Source organism: Ovis aries, chromosome 7 (genome assembly GCF_016772045.2).
Source record: "Ovis aries strain OAR_USU_Benz2616 breed Rambouillet chromosome 7, ARS-UI_Ramb_v3.0, whole genome shotgun sequence".
In the NCBI taxonomy this organism is placed as follows: domain Eukaryota; kingdom Metazoa; phylum Chordata; class Mammalia; order Artiodactyla; family Bovidae; genus Ovis; species Ovis aries.
The window spans coordinates 87,243,759-87,266,942 of NC_056060.1; the positions used below are offsets into that span (position 1 = coordinate 87,243,759).

Here is a 23,184-nt window from a genome sequence, read left to right on the forward strand (position 1 = left end):
TCCAGGTCAGAGGCAGCTCTACCTAGAAAATGCTCACAGGTATCCTCTGACCAATCTCCACCACCCATCCCCTCCGGAATCCTGAGGCCTAAATCAGGAGCAAGGAACAGGATGTAGGGTCCTTCTCTGGGACCCATTATGGTTTCAGCTCTCATCAGTTTCCCCTGTCTCCCTTCTCACCACCTCAGGGAAAACATTTTTGTTGTTGGGGTTGGATTGGGGGAAGTGATGGAGGGTGCAGGGGGAGGAGAGAATCTTTCCTCTTTCTCTTACTGTTTTCTCCCAAATCCTTTGCTATGGTCTACTCCATTCCCTAAGGGAAAATCCAAATAGCTGGCTTTTTGACTCAAAAGCCCCCTAAAGACGCCCGTCCCCTTGCCATTTTGCAGCCTCGAATCTTCCCTGGCAGAAAACAGAGAATCCTGATTGCTGTCTGACTGGGGGTGGGGAAAAGGGAGGTGAACAGGAACGAACAGGGTCGGGGGAACCCCATCACTGAAGAGTCAGAGTCTTAATCTGCCTCTGAAGAATGCGTCAGGAGATCCTTCTGATCTCTGAGTCCTCTTCTGGCTTGCAAGCCTGCCTCACTGCCCAAGGATGCCTCTCCCTCCCTTTGGCCCTTTTCCTCCCTGAGTTCTGCCTGCAGCCTTTTCTGAGCTCAGCGGAACTCACAGCAGAGCCTGGTGGTGGTAAAGCAGGAATATGAAAGATCACTCACTGGGAACTTTGTTTTCTTTTTTTTTTCTTTCAACTTTCAGTGATTTTGAAGTTTAGGCATTTTCTGTCTTCCAGCTATGCCGAGTGTGTGTTTATTGGGTCACTAAGTTTTCTTCTTGTTCTCTACTGTCTCTAGGGGAAACCTAGGGAGACAGACATGAGGGTCTACCAGTGTCTCAGTAAAACGGAAGGGAGAGGAGTCCTTTGGAAGGTAGGTGGCAAAGGAGGTAAGAAGCAAAGAGGACCACTGATGATCCCACAGGATAGCAGTGGATCAACAAGAGTTTGTTTGTGTGGATTTACCAGACAGAGCTGGGTTAATTCTGGCACTGTTTTCTACCAGCTGTGTGAGTCCTTGGGCCAGTGATTTACCTTTCTCTTCCTCTGTATATTCCTCTATAACATAAACATAATAAAGATACCAACTTCTTACCTCTTAGTGTTACGAGGATTGGAACGGAAGAGGCTTGGGGCATCATGTGAAAGTGAAAGTGAAAGTCACTCAGCCATGTCTGACTCTTTCCAACCCCATGGATAGTCCATGGGGTTTCCCAGGCCAGAATATTGGGGTGGCTTGGGGCATACTAGGCACTTAATAACATTACCTATTATTATTACTGGGCTTCCCTGGTGGCTCAGACGGTAAAGAATCCACCTGCAATGTAGGAGACCTGGGTTAGATCCCTGGGTTGGGAAGATCCCCTGGAGGAGGGCATGGCAACACACTCCACTATTCTTGCTTGGCAAATCCCCATGGACAGAGGAGCCTGGCGGGCTACAGTCCATGGGGGTCGCAAAGAGTCTGACACAACTGAATGACTAAGCAGTCATTATTATTACTACTACTGCTGCTAATTTTATTGTTCATTCACTGTCTCAAAGAAACTCATCCTTGTCAAGCATAAGCTCTGATGAGAGTGGTTTAAGGAGACTTACATTTCAACATGAAGCATTTCCCCTTTAATTCTCTTAGGAAGCAGCAGTAACAAATTTCCTGTTTTGGTTTCTGATCCTGATTAAGTTCTTGGTCCATTGCCTTGCATAAGTAAGTAGATACTCAGTAAATACTTGTAGATTGAATGATACTCCATACTGCCAATTATAACACAAAAATAATGGAACCATGTTTTGAATCATTCCATCTTTTTCTTTCTCTCTCTCTCTCACATGCAGTCAGGCACACCCAGTTTTAAAACAGAATTCAACAAGGCTTTAAGCAGACATAGACTGTATGTTTGTTTTCTGTTGTTGTGTAACAACATCACAGACTTATTCACTGCCAACAGCACACGGCTTTCTCTCATTTCTGTAGGTCAGAAGCCCCACAGCTTAGCTGGGTCCTCTGCAAGGTTGTGATCAAGGCTGTACACCGAGTCAGCCTGGCTGTGTTCTTTCCTAAGGCTCGAGTCTCTCTTCCATGTTCCTTGAGGTTTGTGCTTGTAGGATTGAGGCCCTCACTTCTTACAGACGGCCCTCTCCACAGGCAGTTCACAAGAAGGCTTTACTTTTTCAGGGCCAGCAAGGGAGTGTCTCTCTAACCTCAGGAAGGACCTAGTCCTGCTTTTAAGGACTCACCTGAGTAAGCCAGGCCCACCCAGGATAAGCTCCATTTTGGTTACCTCCAACTCAAGGATGCTGCGAAATCCTTCCACTTTTTCCAAGTAATATGCCCCCAAACCTTATAGTGGCATCTCATTGTAATCAGTCTCACCCACATTTAAAGGGAGGGGATTATACACAGTGTATGGGGTGGTGTGTGGGCATTGGAGGGGTAGGAATATTGGGGGCCCTCTTAGAATTCAGTCTCACAGGATGTCTCTTTCAGCCCGGAGGATATCATGATAAGTAGAAACTCCAAAATGTGTTTCTACATTCCAGTTGATATAAACTCAAAGAAGGTGGGGGCCTTGCTGAGGGCTGATCCTGCCTAGGGCGCCATGAAGTCAACGATGGTGATAGTCTCCATACGCCGGGTGCTCCCCGCGACTTTGACGTCCCTTACTCTCATTGTCACGACTGCAGCGTTTACAGAGGAGGCTGGGATATGAACTGGTGCATTCCGACTCTGGGGCCTGCTCTGACTCCCGTCCTAAATTGAATTTAGAAAAATATGCCCTGGCAAACAAGCACATGATAAATGATTTGCAATGGCGAGCGTGATGGCAGATTTTAGGCCGGTGCTTTTGTTCTTTCTCTCTGTCTGTTTCCCGCTTTCTCCCCCGTTCCCTCCCTCCCACTCTCTGACATTAAATGCTTGGTTACTCAAGGCCACGGTTACAGGATGTTAAGTAAACAACCCCCCCTCCCCATGCTTTGTTTATTTTTCAAGACAAGAAAATAGAACAGAACATTAGGGAGGGAGGCTTTGTGGCATTTCAGAGAGGCTGACTGCTCTGGGCAGAGGCTGTGGGGCCGCCTGGCTGGGCCCCCTCCTGCTGATCGTTGCTGGGGGACCGACCCTCTGTGCTGCTCTAACCACAGGCAGCTCCAAGGGCTCCAGGAGGCCCCTGCTCAGCGCACGCATGTCTAGAATATTTACTCGCATCCACAGTCCATGCTGACTCTGGAGCTGGTCCCTGGCTCCTGCAGAAGGGTCTGTGAGGACCAGGAGGTCAGCCAGGTGGGCTCAGTAACTGCCTCCCTCCCCCTTCCATGCCACTGTCTCCCTGCAAACCAAAGCTCAGCTTTTGACCTCCCCCAGCCTCTCCTGATCCCACTCGAGAGGGCTTTCCTGCTTTCTGCTTATGGGGAAGGGTAACCATAGCACTGTGTCTGCTCCCCAAGGGTCATAAAGTCCCAGCTCAACACCGCACACAAAAATAAACTCAAAATGGATTAAAGATCTAAATGTAAGATCAGAAACTATAAAACTCCTAGAGGAGAACATAGGCAAAACACTCTCAGACATAAATCACAGCAGGATCCTCTATGATCCACCTCCCAGAATTCTGGAAATAAAAGCAAAAATAAACAAATGGGATCTAATTAAAATTAAAAGCTTCTGCACAACAAAGGAAAATATAAGCAAGGTGAAAAGACAGCCTTCTGAATGGGAGAAAATAATAGCCAATGAAGCAACTGACAAACAACTAATCTCAAAAATATACAAGCAACTTATGCAGCTCAACTCCAGAAAAATAAATGACCCAATCAAAAAATGGGCCAAAGAACTAAATAGACATTTCTCCAAAGAAGACATACGGATGGCTAACAAACACATGAAAAGATGCTCAACATCACTCATTATTAGAGAAATGCAAATCAAAACCACAATGAGGTACCACTTCACACCAGTCAGAATGGCTGCGATCCAAAAATCTGCAAGCAATAAATGCTGGAGAGGGTGTGGAGAAAAGGGAACCCTCCTACACTGTTGGTGGGAATGCAAACTAGTACAGCCACTATGGAAAACAGTGTGGAGATTCCTTAAAAATTGCAAATAGATCTACCTTATGACCCAGCAATCCCACTTCTGGGCATACACACCGAGGAAACCAGAATTGAAAGAGACACATGTACCCCAATGTTCATTGCAGCACTGTTTATAATAGCCAGGACATGGAAACAACCTAGATGTCCATCAGCAGATGAATGGATAAGAAAGCTGTGGTACATATACACAATGGAGTATTACTCAGCCGTTAAAAAGAATTCATTTGAATCAGTTCTGATGAGATGGATGAAACTGGAGCCGATTATACAGAGTGAAGTAAGCCAGAAAGAAAAACACCAATACAGTATACTAACACATATATATGGAATTTAGGAAGATGGCAATGACGACCCTGTATGCAAGACAGGGAAAGAGACACAGATGTGTATAACGGACTTTTGGACTCAGAGGGAGAGGGAGAGGGTGGGATGATTTGGGAGAATGACATTCTAACATGTATACTATCATGTGAATTGAATCGCCAGTCTATGTCTGACGCAGGATGCAGCATGCTTGGGGCTGGTGCATGGGGATGACCCAGAAAGATGTTATGGGGAGGGAGGTGGGAGGGGGGAAAAAAAAAAAAAAAAAATAAATGCAAAGCCTCCCTTTAAAAAAAAAAAAAAAAAAGTCCCAGCTCCCTAAGCCTAGCCTCGTGAGTACCAGTTCTGAGTCCAGGGACCAAGGAATTTACACTCTTCCACGTGGTGTTTGCATATTAATCCAGTAGAAATCTATTTTTCTGCTTCCATCACGAAATACTAGCTCTCCTATTTTTTTTTCTAGAAACATGCAGCTGTATCTTTTATTTCTTCCTGAGTATATAGAAGAAATAGGCAGCACTTTTCCACTCAGAAAGTCATTCCGCAAGGTTTGGATAGAACTGAACATCCTCCCCGCCTCCTGTCCCCATAAACTTAGGAGTGGGAACACAGCTCAGGCCTCCCTAATCAGATCATCTCATTACTCTGGCTACAGCCATTGGATCAGAAATGGTTGGATGGGCTGCGCTGGACCAGTCAGAGTGTTCCCTGAGACTTTTCTATTCCTAATTTCTGGGGTGAGAGCTCTTCTTTCTGAGGCTAAGCTGGACTCCAGCTGCTGGCAGCTGTTCTTACCCTAGAGAAGCACTCGAGAAGGCTTGCGTGGGAAACGGAAATGCAGGGAGAGTGCTGGTGACATTGATTGAGCTCCTGGATCCCACTATGCCTGAAGCCTGCCCACTGCTGCACTTAAATAAACACATCAAAACATCTCCCCACACACTTCTTTTCTTCTTAAGTTGGGATCATCTGGGATCCTGTCCCTTGTGACTGGAGAGTCATTACATAAGAACCAACATCCTGGAAATTTCTACCATGTGCCAGGCACTGTGCAATGCATTGTAAGTACTTACATTATCTGTGTTAATCTTCTGTTTAAGGACCTGGCATAGCAGGCCTGATTACCCCAGTCATGCAACCGGAAGAGGGAGGCTCAGAATAGGTTAAGTACGTTGCTCACGAGCAAGGGACAGAGCAGAAATCTGTGCTTTCTTCGCAGAACTTCTCTAATGCTTACCATCTTTGCTGTTCCTTGGGCTCGTGTCACCTGATTGTGTTATTTCTCTACTCCACGGCCTTACGTCTGGCCAAACCATCTAAGTCGTAAGATCCCTGATGGCAGGGACTGTGGCTCCGCTGTCGTCACTGCTACGCAGGCCCACGACACTCAGCATCGGGTGAGACAGTTCATAAATCCTAAACAAACCCTTGCCGAACTCATGGCATGCCCATGGCACTTCGCAAAAGGCTTGTCATAACCCGATTCATGGGTGAGGAGCCATGGGCAGAGAGTACAGGCGTATCTGATGAACTAAGCGTGCTTTTCGCAAACACTGCCACCAGTTCTCCCCAGGAGCTGACCCTGATGAGTCTCCATCTTTCATTCATTCATTATCCATCCATTCTTATATTCGACCCACATTTTCTGAACACTTATTTTATACCAAACATGTAAGACTCAGGATACTAAGTGAATAAGACATGACTCCTGCCCTCAAGGATCTTATTTATAATCGCCTTTTAATTACCCAGAGCAAATTCCCCCAGTCATTGGCAATTTGCTGTTTGAATTGTTGAGCTCCTCTTTGTGCATCACTGGGGCTCAAGCCTTGCCCAGCACCCCCATCCTGCTCTTCGTCAACTAACATGGCCCCATTTCCACCAACAGGGCTGCCACAGTGTACAACTCCAGGGGACACCATTCACGCAGACACACGGCATTCTTGGAAATGGAGCAATGCATGGCCTGTACTACTGTACACGGCAGCCTTGATGACTCAAAGCGGACCCATTAAAGATAGCCCTTCGCATTCACAATCACATTTGTGGAACACTTTATAGTTTGCAAGAAACTTCACCTCCATGGTGTCAGTTGAACTGAGAAATTCTGTTTTGGTTTCCATGAAGCATCCTCTCTCCTCTGCCCTTCACCCATGGGGTTCTCTGTTGGTTCCGTGAGCTCCCCCCATAGCCCCCTCTCAGATGGCGACAGTCCTGCTGAACTGTGACAATTACCGAGCACCGAGTCACATTATCAGCCCCAGGCTTTCTTCCACCCCACAGCACCTACCTGGAATTAGCAGCGGCTGTGGCTTGGCCGAGGTGAATGTGCTGGTGATTACGAGCGTACTTCTTGTTTGTCTTTTCAGCCCTGAAATCCTGTCAGTGAGGAGAAGCGATAATAACATGTTATTAAGTTCTTTCTGGGTAATGTAATTCAGGAGTCAGAAGGCAGTTTGGTCATTTATGTCTTTGGAAAGCTTAGAAAATTTTCAGCATCATTATCCCCCATTTTAAAGAGCCAGGCTCTAATATATAAATATAGATCTGGCCACTCCTGGGGGTATATATAGATACACATGTACCCTTAGATGTTCACATGTGACTGTGTATACGGACAGGTACACATAAGCACAGGAAGTGGGCAGGTATGTGGCGAAGTCAACACAAACTTCTAGTTACTTATAGATCTATATAGGTGCCTAAGAACACCTCCTTTTTAGGATCACGGCTTCTATTGTCCAGGTTTTCAGGAATTAAGTTTTATTCCTAGCCTCTCCCTTGGCATGTTGTGGACTTTCTGTTTTTGCTACTTGTTATAATAACGAAAGGAAGAAGAACTCTGTAAACACACGCCTCCAGGTGTGCAGTGCCAATGCAGAGGGACTATGTTTCAGTTGTCCAGTCCTTTTCTTCATGCCCCTTTCCAAGCTGCAGGTCCTAGTTACGTTCTGAGAACTTTTGGTTCCATCAGAAGAAGTCTGTCTCAGTTCAGTTCAGTCACTCAGTTGTGTCTGACTCTTTGCAACCCCATGGATGGCAGCATGCCAGGCCTCCCTGTCCATCACCCACTCCTGGAGTTTACTCAAACCCATGTCCTTTGAGTCGGTGATGCCATCCAACTATCTCATCCTCTGTCATCCCCTTCTCCTCCTGATTTCAATCTTTCCTAGCATCAGGGTCTTTTCAAATGAGTCAGTTCTTCACATCACGTGCCCAAAGTATTGGAGTTTCAGCTTCAACATCATTCCCTCCAAAGAAATCCCAGGGCTGATCTCCTTCAGAATGGACTGGTTGGATCTCCTTGCAGTCCAAGGGACTCTCAAGAGTCTTCTCTAACATCAGAGTTCAAAGCACCAATTTTTTGGTGCTCAGCTTTCTTTATAGTCCAAATCTCATATCCATACATGACTTCTGGAAAAAAACATAGCCTTGACTAGATGGACCTTTGTTGGCAAAGTAATATGTCTGCTTTTTAATATGCTGTCTAGGTTGGTCATAACTTTTCTTTCAAGAAGCAAGCATCTTTTAATTTCATGGCTGCAGTCACCATCTGCAGTGATTTTGGAGCCCCCCAAAATAAAGTCTGCCACTGTTTCCCCATCTATTTGCCATGAAGTGATGGGACCGGATGCCATGATCTTCGTTTTCTGAATGTTGAACCCAACTTTTTCACTCTCCTGTTTCACTTTCATCAAGAGGCTCTTTAGTTCTTCACTTTCTGCTATAAGGGTGGTGTCATCTGCATATCTGAGGTTATTGATATTTCTCCCGGCAGTCTTGATTCCAGCTTGTGCTTCATCCAGCCCAGCGTATCTCACGTTTTACTCTGCATATAAGTTAAAGTCTGTCTATGAGGCACCAAATATTTGTTGATTTCCCCTAATGTGTCTTACCTGGTGTTACAAAAAAGCTGTGTCTACAGTATGTGGTAATCACCTTTGCTAAAGAAGCTGCTGCTTGTTTATAGACTGAAATTTCCCAACTGGAAGGGATTTTTGAGATTATACGAGTTGGCTCCTCTTCACATAATGAGGCAGGGAGTGGTCAGAGAGGGCAGCAACAAGACCATGGTTCCTGAGGGTTAGTGGCAAAGCTTGGATAAGAACCCATGCTTCCTGGCCCTTTCTCTACCCAGAGCGCTCTCTGCTAATGGGTTTCAGCCCTCACGGACCACTTTGCCTTCTTCTAAGTGTGCTCTTCCTGTATTTCTTGGTGAGCACAGAGTTGGAGACTGGAGATGGATCGTCCGCAACCCTGATGCAGTCCTTGTCAGCCCTTGTCAAGGTGGTCATGGTGCAGTGGGAAAAACATGAAGGCTGAAGCCCAGCTTCTCACTGCGGCATTGTCAAACGGCCCTGGCCAAGTCTCAAACCCTCTGTGCTCCTTTAGTTACCTGAAAGTTGGGAATGGTAATAGCATTGAACTCTTAGGGTTGGTGTAAATTAACACATATAAAGGGCCTGACACACCCTCACCTGCCCTATAGCATTTTCATCTTGTTTTCACTAAACTCTTCACCTCCAATTTAGACACTTAACTCTTTTCAGCTGAAATATAGTTAACTAGACACTTAACTCTTTTGTTTGTTTAAATGTGTGCTTTAAAAATTATGTGTGTTTTAATTAGAGTATAATTGCTTTATACTCTATATTATAATCAATAACCTCAGATATGCAGATGATACCACCCTTATGGCAGAAAGTGAAGAAGAACTAAAGAGCCCCTTGATGAAAGTGAAACAGGAGAGTGAAAAAGTTGGCTTAAAGTTCAACATTCAGAAAACTTAAATCATGGCATCTGGTCCCATCACTTCATGGCAAATAGATGGAGAAACAGTGGAAACAGTGGCAGACTTTATTTTGGGGGGTGGGGTGGGGCTCAAAATCACTGCAGATGGTGACTGCAGCCATGAAATTAAGGCACTTGCTCCTTGGAAGAAAAGTTATGACCCACCTAGACAGCATATTAAAAAGCTGAGATATTACTTTGCCAACAAAGGTCTGTCTAGTCAAGGCTATGTTTTTTCCAGAAGTCATGTATGGATATGAGATTTGGACTATAAAGAAAGCTGAGCACTGAAGAACTGATGCTTTGAACTCTAGTGTTGGAGAAAACTCTTGAGAGTCCCTTGGACTGCAAGGAGATCCAACCAGTCCATCCTAAAGGAGATCAGTCCTGAATATTCATTGAAAGGACTGATTTTGAAGCTGAAACTCCAATACTTTGGCCACGTGATGTGAAGAACTGACTCATTTGAAAAGACCCTGATGCTGGGAAAGATTGAAGGCAGGAGGAGAAGGGGACGACAGAGGATGAGATGGCTGGATGGCATCACTGACACAATGGACATGAGTTTGAGTAAACTCCGGGAGTTGGTGATGAACAGGGAGGTCTGGCGTGCTGCGGTCCATGGGGTTACAAAGAGTCGGACACGACTGAGCGACTGAACTGAACTGAACTGGTCATTGCCTTACACTCTTGTGTCAGTTTCTGCTGTGAAACAGCATGATCCAGCTCTATGTGTACATATACCCCACCCTGCCCGGTCTCCCTCCCCACCCCCTAGGCCACCGCGGAGAGCCGAGGTGAGCTCCCTGCACTGTGCACGGCTTCCCACGGGCTGTTTTACACAGGGTGGTGTGCATATGTCCGTGCCACGCTCAACCATCCACGCTCTCCTTCCCTCAGTGTGTCCCCAAGTCTTTCCTCTGTGTCTGCATCTCTATTCCTGCCCTGCAAATACGTTCATCAGGACCATTTTTCTAGATTCCATATATATGTGCATTAGATACTTAACTCTTAATAAGACTTGTGACCCAGTTTCCCATCTATAGCTCTACCTCCTTTAAGTAACTTCATCCACTTTCATTGCTCCCCAAATTTATATCTCTCAGTCCTGTTTGCACAAAAATCTCATAGGTCTTATATTAGCTTCATTCATTCATTTATTCATATAGATATTTACTTAGTGCCTATTATGTGCCAAGAACTGTTCTACGTGCTAGGGATTTAGCAATAAATAAAACAGTTGGGCTTCCCTGGTGGCTCAGATGGTAAAGAATCTGCCTGCAATGCAGAAGACCCTGGTTCAGTCCCCGAGTTGGGAAGATCCCCTGGAGAACAGAAAGGCTACCCACTCTAGTACTCTTACCTGGAGAATTCCATGGACAGAGGAGCCTGGTGGACTATAGTCCGTGGCATCACAACGAGTCAGACATGACTGAGTGACTAACACCTTCACACTTTTTTCAAAATAACTCCAACTCCTTTATCCTCACAGAGCTTGGATCCTAGTGGTGGTGTTGGTGAACAGGATCTCAAATCACGATACATGCTATGACAAGAAAGCTTGAAAAGGAGATAGGGAATTCTGGAGAGAGGGTAGAAGCTACTATTTAAGTAGGAAAGGCCCCCTTGATGAGATGGCCTTCAAACACCAAGAAGACATGGGACCAGCAGCTTGGCTGTCTAGGAGATTACTCCAGGCTGAGGGACCAGCAAGTGCAAAATCCCAAGGGCTGGAGTGTGCTTGGTGTACGTAAAGCACAAGGAGACCTGTGTGGCTGAGCAGGAAATATGAGAGGGAAGTAGAGACAAAAGACTGGAGAAGGACTGGCAGAGGGCAGGTCAGAGGGCTTTGTAGACTCTTGTCGGAGCTGGTTGTTACTTAGAGTAATATGGGAATCCAATGGAGTGTTTTGATTGGAGTGACTGGATATGAGGTATGTTTTCATGGAATCATTCTGGCAGGCGTGCTGCCAGCAGCTGGTAGGGAGCAAGGAAGTCATTTGGAGGACACTCCAATAAGCCAGGGACGGTGGACATGGTGTTCTAGATGAATTTTTAAAGTAGTGCTGATAATTGGAATCGACACATATACACTATTGATGCTATGTGTAGCATAGATAACTAATGAAAACATACTGTAGACACAGAGAACTCTACTGAATGCACTGTGGTGACCTGAATGGGAAGGAAGTCTAAAAAGGGAGGAATATATGTATACATACAGCTGGTTCATGTTGCGGTGTGGCAGAAACTAACACAACATTGTAAAGCAACTATATTCCAACAAAAATTAAAGCAAACAAGCAAAATAACAACAACAAATACAATAGGGCTGACAGTTTGCCAAGGATGAGATGAGGGGGTGCTGAGACAGAGGAGTCAAGAACAGTTGCTAGGTTTTTGGCCTTGGGACACCGGCACAAAGGTGTGGTGCTATTAACTGAGATAGAGAAGGCCATAGCAGGAGATTTTATTTATTTATTTTTTGAGGGAGGAAGGGATTGAGTTTGATTTGGACATGGTTAGTTTGAGATGATGTTTAAACATCCAGGTGGAGATTTTGAATCAGGGAGGGGGTGGAGCTGGAGACACAAATTTGGGACCGTCAGTGTAAAAATGAGTGAAAGCCCTGAGATTAGGGGAGATCACGCATGAATAGGCATTGGTGGAGGTGGCCCAAGGACTGAGGCAATCCAGTGCTATAGAGGTGGGGAGATAAGAGGGAGCATACGAAAGGAAAACGAGGAGACGGTGGGCCCTGGGAGTCAAGCACAACAAGCATCTCAAAGAAGAGCCCTGGCCATCTTTGTTAAATGCTGCTGTAATGCAAATAAAATGATCCAAGATTATTCACTGGCTTTGGTGACCTGAAATCACCTGGGATCCAAGCCTTCTGGTTGCAGCTAGGTGACATAGCAAGCTAGTGCACAATTCACACCGCTTCTAAACATGTGGAAAGATGTTCACTCTCACTGATAGTAAATGAAATGCAAGCTAAAACTATATTAAGATACCTTTTTTATGAGCTGTCAGATTAGCCCAAAGACTTATAATAATAAAAAGTTTAATAATTCACTGTGTTGCTTAGGGTCCAGGGTAAACAGACATTCTTCAACTTTGCTGATAAGAATGCAAATTGGTTCAAACTCTGGAAGAGTGTATCAGAAGTCAGAAACCATCTTAGGTATTTCAAGCAGAAAGGGATTTAATACAGGGACTTAGATGATGGTAATAACCACTGGTGGGATTTAAATAGCAAAAGTTAGGATTATAGGATTGTGCCACTATTTTCATTTTTTCTTTTTCCTTTTGATCGCATTGCCCAAAGCTGTGATCAAGAGGTCTGAAAAGCTGTTGCTGCCACTTGGAGAATATAAAGTCAAAGCTGCCTTGCAGTCTGAAGTCACTGATGTACTGGCTACTACAAAAACTCACAGTGGCCAAAGCTCGTGTGAATAGCTTCTACCCTCCTTAATCTTTTGCACCTCACACTGCAAAAACTAACTGTATTCATAGCCCACTTGGGAAAGAAGTCTGGGAAATGTAGTTCCTGAGTTTCTAGTCCCTGTGAGCTATATCGTATTTCCCATGGGAGAGGATGGTGGTGGTGGTGGTGGGGATAGAAAGAGGTGCTGAGTCCCAGTTGACAGTATCTAATATGGTCCAGCTCTCTGGCTTCTCAGCATCCATATACACCCTTTGTCCATATTTAAATTCGCAACAGCATTAATAAGGACAATATGCTTCTATCTAAAATAAAGCAGAGTTACATAAAATAATGCAAATGAGAAGACAGCCACACTCTCCCTCAAGAGGAAAGACCCAGACTCATCAGTCATCGTGTCCCTGTCTGGCTGACGTTTTGCTCCCTTCCAGTCCTGTCACCAGAATAGTTAATAATCTTGTTTATAGTCTTTAGAATATCAAATGGGATATTCTAAAGATGATAAGATTTGCTATTCTAAAGACTATAAGATTAACTACCACTATCATTCCTTGTATAAAATAATAGGGGAAAGAAAGAAGAAGAAAATACCTAACAAAGCAAGGAAGAATAAATGCATATTTGCTACATTTTTTTGCAACCAGCCCTCTGTTGATGATTGCAGCTTCCTTCTTCTGCTATCTGTCCCATCTTCCTTTTGTTGTCAGCCAGCATTTAGCTGTTCAGAATTCTCTCTCTGGTAGAATGACCCAAGCCTTCTTCCTGAAGAATGTGCTCTCTTGATGGTTCTTCTTGTATTATTGTAGTTTTCCGTTAACTTTTACTAATGGACGTAGAAGTACAAAAGTTATAGGAACCCAATGTTCAAAATTAGTATCATTAACTGTGGGACAACTAGATATCATTTGCCTGCAGATGTGATATAAAGTTCAATAGCGAGTTCAAAACATCCATTTATTTTGACCAGTTGTGTTAAATCTGAATCAAACCAAGCTTTTAGATTACATTACTGCTTGCATTTGTCAAAACACATAGAACTGTAAGTTAAAAAATACGATGCTTACCGTATATAAATTATACCTCAATAATATGGCTTTGAAAAACCCAAGCCTTTAGATCCATCTTATTTCATGGGAAATTCTAGGAATAATTAAATGAAAGCATAAGAAAGCAGACATATTTAGAATTGGGACAGTCTACAGGACAGCTGGCCTGACCTCTTTATAAAGTCAATGTCATGAGGGACAATTGTCCTAGATAAGAGAAAACTTAAGAGCCGTAATAAACAATTTTTTTGCCTGAAACATTATTAGATCCTGGTTTCAAAGAAACAGGTACACAATTTTTTTAGGATAATTATAGATATTTGAATATGAAGTGAGTTTTAAGTGATGTTAGGGGATTATTGCTGTTTTTGTTACATATGATAGTGGTATTGTTAATTGGAGAATTATCCCTGCTCCTTGGAGATACATGTTGAAATATTTAGGGGTAAAGTATCATGATGTTTTCAATTTACTAACAAATGACACAGTTAGGCCAAAAAAAAGGCAAAATAAGAATGAGGATTGAAACTGGGTGGATGGTACATAGATATTTGTTATATTCTTTTCCTTTCTGCATGTTTGAAATGAGAATTGAAATTACGTTGAAACAAGCAAGGAAGAAATTGGAGAAAGCTGCTGCTGGATCCACACAGCTGCCCTGCACAGCCTTGTCTACACAGTGACAAGTCATAGAATATAGAGCCTAACGGCCATCACAAAAATTCCTGTCACTGAAACTGGTACTTCAGCAACTGCCGCTGGCAAAGGAAGAGGGGCCTCGGCCTCTCTTCCATCTTCCAAAGCACCGGTGTGCGATTAACCCTATTGGCCAGGGACCTCTCACCATGCAGGTAATGGAACTTGAGCCTCAGAGCCCTTCATTTGCACAGGCATCTTCCAAGGTGCTTTTGTAACCATCTTTGCAGAAATCAGTTATTTCAACTGTAAACAGTTGAGACTGCCGTCTAAATCAACTCTGATTTTCTGTGTCTCACACTTTCCCTTGTGTTGGATGGTGTTGGAATGGCCATGGGAAGTCTGGGGATCCAGCTAAGAGGAAGTTGAACTGGGGATACATTTGTGTGGGTGTTTAGTCACTAATTCGTGTCTTTTGCCACACTATAGACTGTCACTCACCAGGCTCCTCTGTCCATGGGATTTCCTAGGGAAGAAGACTGGAGTGGGTTGCCATTTCCTTCTCCAGGGGATCTTCCTGACCCAGAGACTGAACTTGGGATTGAATAGCATTGTAGGCAATTCTTTACCACTGAGTCAACAAGGAAAACATTTAGTTGGTGTTGAATGAGATCTGCTTTGGTAGCTTGCGTTCATTTGCAGGTTGTTCTGTTGTAGGAATGGCTTCCACGAAGACCCCTACTGCTCACCGTGACAACTCCCTGGCTTTATGACTTCAAGGTGCAGGGCCAGAGGCGACATCACAATGTGAATTCGGAAGCATCCCATGGTGGAGGAGAAAAAAAGGCTGAAATGTACAAAGCCAGAAGCTAGCCTGTGTAATTTTCTTCCACTTACCAGATGTATAAAATTGTAAGTGGAGAATTTGGGACTCACTGATGCCTAGTAAAATGGAGGCTTTCTCCTATCAAGAACATGCTCAATAACTGAGCTGACACATTTATGAACATACCAGATATTTTCTGATGGGCATTACAAATCTTAGAGTTTATCAGCATTCCATTTAGAGGGCAAAACCCTCAGTAGTCCTACAAACAGTGTATCTCATATGTTTATGCATATCAACTATCAGCAATAGAAATAAAATTTTAATGAATCATGCTGAAAGAAAAATTCAGTTATCTTTTTATTTATTTTCCATAAGATATTACAAAATCTTATGGAAAAGTGATCTAAGATTGTATAGCACAAAAAAGTTGGAAAAAACTTACAAAGGTATCTTGGGAAGTTGAATAATTGTATTTTTCATGGATATAGTGATGTTTGTGTTATTTTAGCTTTTAAAAAGCTACAATGCATTATGATTCCCCCCCTCATTCTAAATAACTGTTTGCAATTTTGTGTTCTGTCATTTAAAGAAGGCCTCCACAATCATATAAGCTTTAGGCAGGAAGATAGCAGAGCAAAATGATAGAAATCCTGGTCTCTATGACACTTAGAAGCCCATGACAGCCCTGGATGGCCCATCTCCAGACTCTCTTTATTTAAGGGAGAAATAAATATCTGTCTTGTTTAAGTGACCGTTGTTTTGGCTTTTCTGTTATGAGCAACCAAACAGAATCTTAACCGATATGCCCTTTGACTCAGCAGTTTCACTTCCAGGAATTTGTCCTACAGATATACTGGCTCATTTGCAAAAGGATGTATGGTCAAGGTCATTAATTACAGCAATAGATGAGAAACAATCTATATGCTCCTCAATGGAGACTGGCTGAATAAATTATGTACATCCATACAGTGAAATAATAAGCATTGTATATTAGGAGGAATTCCTTAGGAGGAATTCATACTGACATGAATTCTCTCTGACGTACATATATTTTAAAATTAATTGATTTTAATTGGAGGCTAATTACTTTACAATATTGTAGTGGATTTTGCCATACATTGACATGAATCAGCCGTGGATCTGATGTATATTGTTAAGAGAAAAGGTAAGTGCAGGAAAATGTGAGTACCATGCTATTATTTGTGTTAAAAATGTATACCATAGGTTGTCTCTGGGGGCGACTGAGTGGCTGAGGAGAGAGAGAGACTTTTTCCTGTTTCTTTTGAATAATTGTGAACTTTTATTAAAAAATAAAATAAGAACTGGAAAACATTCTTGTAATTGATACCTGTATAACACAATGTTTGTTTAAAACACTCAGGTTAAAAAAATAAATAAAAATTCCATAAGTCACCAAAAAATACAAATGCGATATGCCTGGCTTGCCCAGGACAGCCCCAGTTTATGTCTCTAGTTCTGGAGTAATTACAAATATCATCTCATTTCCCTCTGTCTTGGTTTGGGTGCTAAATTGTCTGGTCAACCCATCCATGAAATACATCAGAGTCCTTACATGCCTCAACCTGGCCAGTGATGAAACTGATTCCATTTCTCTGGCTGATGACCCAGATGAAGTAGTTGGCTTCAGTTTAGGGAACCTGAATGATGAAAAATGTTTTTAGTGAGAACTGTATGTCAGTGAGGTGGGCAATGATCACACCGAGAAAGGCAAGAGAGAATGGAACAAACTGAAGGTCTGATCGCTTTTCTTTATCCTCTTGTGCTGGTGCTGGGGCATTGCTTAGTGGGAAGAATGGTGGATGGGTGAACCATTGTGTTATTTCTCTGATGATTTTCTCTCTTCTTGCTGTATTATTGCATGTACAAATGTTATATGCACATGTTATGGTTCAACTCTGTAGAACTTACTGTATTACACTTGCTATATTTTATTTGCAACCTGCTTAGTCTTTCTGGACTGTGAGGGTATATATATATATATATATATATATATATATATATATATATATATATATATATTCTTTTTCATACTCTTTTCTGTTATGGTTTATCACAGGATATTGAATATAGTTCCCTATGTAGGAAGGCTCCCTTTCCTCCATACTCCCTCCAGGAGTCTAGCTGATTCACAATGCTGCGTTAGTTTCCGGTGTAGAGCAAAGTGATTCAGTCATACAAACACATGTTATCTATTCTCTTTCAAATTCTTTTCCCATTTAGGTTATTGCAGGGTATTAAGCAGAGTTCTCTGTGCTATACAGTAGGTCCTTGCTGGTTATCTATTTAAAATAGAGCAGTGTGTAAGCTTCAGTCCCAAACTCCCAATCTATCTTGCCCTCACCCTTCCCCATGATAACCATAAGTTTGTCCTCTAACTAAATGAATTTGTTTGTTTTGTAAATAATTTATTTTATTTTATTATTTTTTTTATTTTTTAAATTTTAATATCATGTTTTTTTTTTAAGATTCTGCATATAAGCTATATCATGTGATATTTGTCTTTCTCTGTCTGACTTACATCACAGTCTGATAACCTCCAGGTCCACTCATGTTGCAGCAAATAGCATTATTGGATTCTTTTTGAAGGCTGGGTAATATTCTGTTTGTATATATGCACCATGTCTTCTCTATCTGTTCATCTGCAGATGGACATTTAGGTTGCTTCCATGCCTGGGCTGTTGTAAACAGTGTTGCCATGAACGTTGGAGTGCATGTATCCTTTCAAACCATGTTTTCCCATGGATACATGCCCAGGGGTGGGGTTACTGGATCATAGTAGCAATTTTGTTTTTAGTTTCTCAAGTAACCTTCATGCTATTCTCCAAGCGCTTGTACCAATTTACATTCCCACCAATAGCATAAGAGGGTTCCCTTTTCTGCATAACCTCTCCAGCATTTATGGTTTGTAGACTTTTTGATGATGGCCATTCTGATTGGTGTAAGGCAATATTTCACTGTAGTTTGGATTTGCATTTCTCCAATAAATAATAATGTTGAGTTTCTTTTTGTGTGCCTCTTAGCCATCTGTATGTCTTTAGAGAAATGTCTATTTAAGTCTTCTGCCCATTTTCCAATTGGATTGTTTGTGTTTTTGTTATTGATTTGTGTGAACTGTTCATATATTTTTGCAAATTAAGCTCTTGCTGGTTGTATCATTTGCAAATATTTTCTCCTAGTCTGCAGGCTGTCTTTTAGTTTTGTTTATGGTTTTCTTTGCTGTGCAAAAGCTTATAAGTTTGATTAGGTCCCATTTGTTTGTTTTCATTTTTATTTCTATTGCCTTAGGAGACTGACCTAAGAAAACATCGGCACAATTTATGTCAGAAAATGTTTTGCTTATGTTCTCTTCTAGAAATTTTATGGTGTCGTGTTTTATATTTAAGTCTTTAAGCCTCAATGATTCAGTTTTTTTTTAATTTTTATTTTTACTTTATTTTACTTTACAATACTGTATTGGTTTTGCCATACATTGACATGAATCCACCACGGGTGTACCTGCAATCCCAAACATGAACCCCCCTCCCACCTCCCTCCCCACAACATCCCTCTGGGTCATCCCCGTGCACCAGCCCCAAGCATGCTGTATCCTGCATCGGACATAGACTGGTGATTCGATTCTTACATGATAGTATACATGTTTCAATGCCATTCTCCCAAATCATCCCACCCTCTCCCTCTCCCTCTGAGTCCAAAAGTCCGCTATACATCAGTCATCTGAGGACCAATCTCTTTTACTGATCATTCTCATCACTCAATGGTATCCCCCCCAAATTCACATGTTGAAGCCCCGAGCCCACAATGGGATGGTATTTGAAGACTGAGCATCGGGGATAGTTAGGGTTAGTTTAGATCGTGAGGGTAGGGCCCTCATGATGGGATTAGTAGTAGCAGTGTTAGTTGCTAGCCATGTCCAACTCTTGGCGAACCCACGAACTATAGCCTGCCAGGGTCCTCTGTCCATGGGATTCTCCAGGCAAGAATACTGGAGGGTATTGCCATTTCCTTCTCTAGATGATCTTCCCGACCCAGGGATTGAACCCAGGTCTCCTGCATTGCAGGTAGATTCTTTACCATCTGAGCTACAGGGAAGATCCCATGAGGGGATTGGTGGCCTGTATGAAGAAGAAGCTTGCGCACATTGAGGAAAGACCATATGAGGACCTAGCAAGAAGGTGGCTGGTTTCGAACCAGGAAGTGAGCTCTCCCCAGGAAGCCAACCTGCTGGCCCCTTGACCTTGGACTTCTCAGCCTCTATGATGGTGAGAGATAAACTCCTGTTGTGTAAGCCACACAGTCTATGGCGTTTCATATGGCGGCCATGAAGATTAAGACAGGTGGTTTACCTGGCCCTGGTGTAGGACAGGAGAGCTCCCTCGCACTGGTGGAGGAAGACTGCATGGAGGAGGCCGGGTTTTGGGGCTTCCTGAATGAAGACAGAGCGTGCTTTCCAAGCTGCAGGGGCCTCCTCTGGATCTCGGGGCTCCCCCTCCTCTGCCTGTGGTTTCCTTACAGCATCTCTTCCCACGTGGGGAATATACTCTCCTGACTACTCAGGTTTTGATAAAGTCTTAAAAAGATTGGATGGGAGAAAGTAAAGTGCTATAATTTCTAAATGCTGCAACTATAAAGAATGCACAGGTCCTAATTATTCACTTGGATTGTGCCTTGTTCCGAATGGATTGTGAGTTACGCAGTTACTAGTGAACTATTTGCCATGCCATCTTCTTTCTTCTCCTCGAGAGTGCATATCGAATTCAAGGGACTGTGATGTTGTTTTAGGGAAGGTAATTTTCCAAGAAGGAGCTCAGTCACAAATTTTAGTAGACTCACTGTTATTAGTAAGACATTACCTTACAACTGATTGAGACACTGTAAGCTAGAGCATGGACTATTCCTTTGTTTCAGCACTGCCTTTTTCTTTCTTTTCTTTTTTAAAAAGTGTTTGTTGTACTGGGTCTTAGTTGCAGCATGTTGGATCTAGTTCCCTGACCCGGGATCGAACCTGAGCCCACTGCACTGGGAGCGTGGAATCTTAGCCACTGGACCACCAGGAAAGTCCTTACTACTGCCTCTTCCTAAATCTGCTTTAAAACTGCAAATATTCTCCAAAGGATGACATATCACTGACTTGCTATCTACTTCTCTATGTAATGATGGAGTCTGACCAGATGTGATATGGAGTTGTGTCTGTGTAGGTGTCTGTGTGTATGGTGTGTTAGGGTGACATGGGGTAGGGCTGTTAGAAGGGGTGTGGGGTAGAGAAGGGGGCTGAGTGCTCCAAAGCCTCACAGTTTTACTTCGGGCCCTGGAGCAAGGCTCAGAGGCAAGCACGGGGCCCTCTGAGGGTGCTGATCCTGGGTCCTTATGGCAGTAGTCCCCATCTCTCCTGGCCTGTGTGTCATCAGGCCCTATACCTTGGCTCTGGGATGCTGTTTTCCGAAGGAGTGGCGCCTGGCTCACGCTGTCCTCCCTGTTGGTGTTCAGGACCACTTGGATCTCCGGGAAAGAGTGAGTGCTTTGGAGGAGGGATGTGAAGGGTTCGGGATCCGATGCACTGGGCTTGAACTCTAGTGCTATCACTTATTAGCTGTGTGGCCTTGGTCACTTGACCAAAGTCACTTGACCTTACTGAGCCTCAGTTTCTTCATAAGTAATTGCATTGGTAATAAAAGCTTCTGCCTTATAAAGTGAAAGTGGAAGTGAAAGTTGCTCAGTCGTGATTGACTCTTTTGCAACCTCATGGACTACACAGTCCATGGAATTCTCCAGGCCATAATCTGGAATGGGTAGCCTTTCCCTTCTCCAGGGGACATTCCCAGCCCAGGGATTGAACCCAGGTCTCCCGCATTGCAGGCAGATCCTTTACCAGCTGAGCCACAGGGATAGATGTGCTGAATCAAAACCAATATCATTCTTAACATAGCTCTTGGCACATAATAAGCCTCCAGTAAATGTGAGCTATTATTTTTTCTGTATATGTGCTCATTCTCTTGACAGACTAAAGAGGGTATAAAAACAGTTTGATTGGGATACTTCCTAGTCATCATTCATAGTCTACAATTCAGCTTGTCACTAGGACAAAAACCAGAATGAGCTAGCAGGGTCTAGTGTGCTATCAATCGGGGGAGCTTGCCTTTACTTGCCTTTCCCATCTGAGTGCCATCAAGATGCCCAGAGCATCCTGTGGACGATGAGTTTCTTGGAGTTCTGAACATGCAGGAATAAGGTGAGAGGTCAACCCTGCGAGAGGTAATTGAAATCCAAAGCCCGTGTTCTAGAAGGTGGGAGTTGGGGCGAGGGGCAGGGGCGGTCTCCCCAGAGCAGTCCTTTGGTGAGAGACAAGAAGGTGGGAGTGCCAGGCCAGAGGAGAGGGGTCTGGCCACCCTATAAGTCCCTGCTCGCTGATACCCGGAAACTGTCTTTTACAGGACAATGAGCTGCTCACTGTTGATGGCAGTGATGCGGGAAGCTGGGCCTACAGCCTGGGATGGGCCCTGCTGAGCCTCAGATTTTAACAAGCAAGAGCAATGAGCTCTTCCTTTGGAGGGTTGTCACTAACTGTGGGTCTTTCCCTAGGCCAAGGCAGCTCTCTGAGTCTTGGTTTTCTTACCTATAAGATGAGAGCATCAGTGGTTTCTGAGACACCATCCATTGTTGACATTCTGTGGCTAGGAGATCATGAAAGAGGAAGAAATGGTTTCTTGTGTTGGCCTTGCCTTTCTGCATCTCACTGTTTCTCCCCCTTGTCGCTATCTCTGGGTCCCAGGGACTTTCTTGCTTGTCACTCAGTGGTCTAGGACACCAACATTTGTGTTCATCTCAGTCACCAGTATTGGCGACATTTTCCTCCTTATCTGCTTCTCCTTGTCCATACATGAGGATGAGCATCTCACATCCCTTCCTGCCCAGCACTCACAAGAATGGAGCCACTAGCTCACTCATTTGCTCATCCATTCATCCCCTAGGTGCCAGGCCCAGTGCGAAGGGCCTCGGCCACCCTGAGAGTGAAGCAGGCATCATCTGGTGCTCGTGCATATGATGGTGGAGGAGACGGGTCTGATGACAGGGGTAAGGGGGATCGAACAGAGCCGGGAGGGCAGTTCTCAGGAGGGAATTAGACGGGGAAGGGCACAGGCAGATCAGATCTCAGGGATCTTTGAGCTGAGACCTCAGCGGTAAGTAGGAGTGAGGCAGGAGAAGCACCACCTGTATTGGGGAGGAGAAGAGACTGGGGCAGGTGGGGGCCGGATGCCAGCGGCAGGGGGGAAGGATTTCCGGCTTTGGTTTGCTGTGTATCCCAATGTGTGAAGCGGTAGGCACTCAACCAAGACCTGTTGAGTGGAAGAGTAGACCAGTCACACAGCAAAGTCCCTGTGGCCTGGAGGAGACTGCAAGGCTGGTTCTCTGCAGCGATGTCTTTAGAAGCTCAAAGCAACTCCTGAAGCAGAGGTCCAGGAGCCAGGCAGGAGGCTCGTTAGTTTGGATTCCTCCCCAGAGCAGGTGCTGAGAACGAGATCGAGGTGCTGCTAGTTTCTACCTGGGAAGCACAAGTGAGGGGATAGGGGAACTGAGACGAGAAGAGAGAAAAATAAATAAAGGGTGGGAGAGTGAAAGGTGGGGGGAGTGCTGGATTTCAGTGCGGGACCTCTGAGAATCTTGTGGACTAGGCCTCAGCATGGTCTTCCCTGGGGTGGGGAATGGGTGGTCAACTGTGCCTCTTACGGAGTGTCCCTGGGGGCCATCAAGTCTGTAACAGTGCGGGCTGCCCTGCTCTGGGCAGCTGAGCTCAGAGGAGGCTAGGGGATCTGGGGTGGGCTTTGCAGCATCTCTAAACAGGAGAGAGTGGTCAGCAGTGGCGTTGGGTGGGGAGAGAAGTAGGCAGGTTTGAGGTACTTTGGGGAAGTGACGGTGATAATAGCAAAGAGTTGAACTCTCTCTTTCAT

At 44.1% G+C, this 23,184-nt stretch overlaps 1 long non-coding RNA gene across 1 annotated transcript; it reads left to right on the plus strand.

The window, feature by feature from the left end:
* The first annotated feature begins 600 nt into the window (after window positions 1-600).
* Window positions 601-18,243, plus strand: LOC132660087 (uncharacterized). The gene is made up of 2 exons (XR_009601310.1): window positions 601-14,606; window positions 15,109-18,243. It is a non-coding gene; the product is annotated as an uncharacterized LOC132660087 (long non-coding RNA).
* The last annotated feature ends 4,941 nt before the right edge of the window (window positions 18,244-23,184 follow it).